Source organism: Genypterus blacodes, unplaced genomic scaffold (genome assembly GCF_046128005.1).
Source record: "Genypterus blacodes isolate CSIRO-AG114 ecotype Tasmania unplaced genomic scaffold, CSIRO-AGI_Gbla_v1 ptg000067l_1, whole genome shotgun sequence".
In the NCBI taxonomy this organism is placed as follows: domain Eukaryota; kingdom Metazoa; phylum Chordata; class Actinopteri; order Ophidiiformes; family Ophidiidae; genus Genypterus; species Genypterus blacodes.
In genome coordinates this window covers 14,272,661-14,275,847 of record NW_027466879.1, presented here as the reverse complement: position 1 = coordinate 14,275,847, position 3,187 = coordinate 14,272,661, and the positions used below count along the sequence as shown (strand labels likewise).

General features: G+C 42.0%; 1 non-coding gene across 1 annotated transcript; it reads left to right on the top strand.

Moving 5' to 3' along the window:
- Positions 1-1,225: 1,225 nt before the first annotated feature.
- On the top strand, positions 1,226-1,317 carry trnar-ucu (transfer RNA arginine (anticodon UCU)). The gene is given in 2 exon segments: positions 1,226-1,262; positions 1,282-1,317. It is a non-coding gene; the product is annotated as a tRNA-Arg (tRNA).
- The last annotated feature ends 1,870 nt before the right edge of the window (positions 1,318-3,187 follow it).

Sequence of the window (3,187 nt, the reverse complement as noted above, 5' to 3'; positions counted from 1 at the left end):
ATAAATGATGTAGCTTTACTACAAGCTCCTGAGAGAAAACATGCCAAAGCTCAGTTAAGGGGTAATATGATGTATGTTTGTACTCTCAAAGCAAATAAGCAGCAAATTGAGGAAAAACCGCTTTAAAGTATGACAGTGTGACAAGTAGTGTTACAGTATTGTGCTTTTTGTGGGGAAACCAAAGCACACACTGACTTCTAGTCCATGAAAATGAGAGCAATTTTAATATAAATCACTCCATTGATGTAGTCGTTAAAATTGGTCTTTATATTTAGGAATATTTTATATTGTGATGGATGTTTATGTATTTTAGAGGGTCAGGAAGAGTGATGCATGCTGGGATTTGTTCAAGGGACCGTAGCTCTGATGTTTGCAGTGTGAAAGTGTGTGATAGAAATATATGAAATTTTGCCAACACCATTGTTCGTCAGTGACCCAGTGACCAAGTAAGACAAGTAAGTTGGAAAAGCTACATTTTTAAATTAACTGAGCTAATGTCAAGCTACTGGGAAAAGCAATTATAAGTAGCTTATACTTACACACTGGTTTGTGCAATAATAATATAATCAAATAATCAAATAAGGTACAGTATGTAAAATGTGAAAAGTGTCCAGTAGATTTCCCAGTATTTAGTGTGTCTGTTGTTCCTAGTTTTGCCTCTATGTTGTGCCAAATGTCATTGGTTTATTGTGCTGCACCGATCAAGAGAACCCACAGCATTTATTCAGTTCCAAAAAAGGTCAAGACACAAAATTGTGGTACCAAGCCTGGAGTTTGCAGAGTAGAAAACACCTTTCTCACTTCTCCCTCCCTCTCTGTCTCCTTCTGTGTATTGATGTGGAGAGACCAAACAAAGAAGTGTGTTTACTGCTTCTGTTCATTTTTCTTCTCTGTTGTCATAACCTCTTTTCTTTCTTGCAGATATGGGAATCTTGATAACTCGATACTTGTTCAAAGTAGTTTGTAGAATTTTCACCTCACTACACGGCACAGTGTTGAAAAGAAAATCAGTTTATTTGGGCCGGCCTCGACCCTGTCTGCCTCCTGGTGCTGCAAATATTTGCTGGGTTTGTCTCCATTTTGATGATCGAGGCAAGACTTCCTGAATCTAAATTTACGGCAAACAGGAAGACAAACAAAGAGTGGAGGACACAGAGGAGACTAAGATGGGAATGCTGACTTGATGTATATTGGTATTGATAGATTGATAGAGGGCTGGGTTTGTGGCTCTGTGGCGCAATGGACAGCGCATTGGACTTCTAGTCAGACACATGAAGAGCGATTCAAAGGTTGTGGGTTCGAGTCCCTCCAGAGTCAAGGTTTTAGGGAGTACAGTACAGCAAAAGGCTCCTTTAACATCAGCATCACTAAAACATAGATAGTTGCCTTATTAGGGAATTTGTCGACCCTCTATTAAGATCAGTTTAATGGAAATAAGGGTATTTTTGTGCAAATATTATAAATTAAAAATAGATAGATAGATAGATAGATAGATAGATAGATAGATAGATAGATGTGGGGGATGGAGAAAATAAATGGGTGGGAGTGAGGGGAATTCGGGGGAGGGGTCACAGTTAAGAGGTCGTAACCTTGAGTATTGATCAGGTTTTGTCATTTCCATGGCGACTGGCAGCCTCTCTCTGAACTGCTGGAGTACATTAGACCCGAGATCCATAACGCCTGCTTGTTCCCTCCTTCCTCTCCCTCTCTCTGTCTCACACACAGTCTCAGACACACCTACACAGAGGTGCAAACACACACACACACATGCACGCACACACTCATCAATACACACATGCGCACCCGTACACACAGCTGCTCATCCAAGCACAGGAAGAAACTGAATTAAACCTTAAAAAACAATCTGGGCCTGCAGAGAGCACAATTCATCATGATCCCTGTGTGTCAGAGGTGTGTGTGTGTATGGGGAGGGGGCTGGGGGGAAAGGAGGTGCAACTGGGTTACTGCAATACTCCAGCCAGTGACCAGTTGTTCACGCACGCACACACACACACACACACAAAGTGTGTGCACTCCACAATGCTGATCTTTAAACACTCCACATTCCAGCTAAGGTCAGCTAGTTCGTAAATGAAGCTAGATATCTGACCAGCAGTTTGCGTGTGTGTGTGTGTGTGTGTGTGTGTGTGTGTGCGTGCGTGCGTGTGTGTGTGCGTGTGTGATTCTTAGATGTCATCATATAACCCTTGACTCACTTTTCCCTTAGCTTTTTTTCCCTTCTTCCTTTACCTTATGCTTTCCCTTTCCATGTTTAGTTTCCCTGTTCCCTGCCACCCAGTGTTTGAAGTGGATTCCTGTTCAGCAGTACTAAACAGTTTCAATACTTACATATTTTATACATTTTAGAGTACCAAACCTCTCTTTTGTACCAGGACTTCTCATCGGGATTCTCTCTTTTCTGCCCTGTGACCTCTGTCCGGTGTGCATCATGGACAGCACCAATTTGTCGTCCCCCCCAAAAAATGGTTGGTTGGTTATTTCACAATAGAAGACAATAGATGCTGAATTAATTCATAGATATAGTGTAAATAATTGTTTGAATAATTTTTTGAATGGAAGTTACAACTCAAAATTGAACATTATTACGTATTTTGTAAAAAGATGAAATGAGGAAAGGTTAACACACAAAACACACACATACACACAAACGTACAAACACACACTGAGTGCGGAAGTGAGACGTACTTGCTGCCAAGTATCACTCCCCAACTCAAGACCCCTCTCTCTCTCTCTCTCTCTCTCTCTCTCTCTCTAATAATAATGTTCCTTCTTGAAAGGTGCAGGGCAACCGATGCCATGCTCCTGTGGCCGCCGCTGTGTGTGTGTGTGTGTGTGTGTGTGTGTGTGTGTGTGTGTGTGTGTGTGTGTGTGTGTGCGTGCGGCTGAGTGAGAGAGATGAGAGCAAACAGACCATGAACCAAAACTATGGAGTGTGCTGGGAGATTGGATAATTCAACTTCATTCCACACTTACTTTTCTCTCCTTCCAGCCTGTTGGCATTAACTGCTCTCCCCATTATGTCCCATTAAGACCTTCACTAATTCCTCACACCCTTTTTATCTCCTGTATTACTCTCGCCTTCTCTTATCCTGAGTAATTTTGGGTCTCTCTTTCTCTCTGTCTTCTTTGTCCATCACGCCTGGAGGTGACCGAGACAGAGGACGGT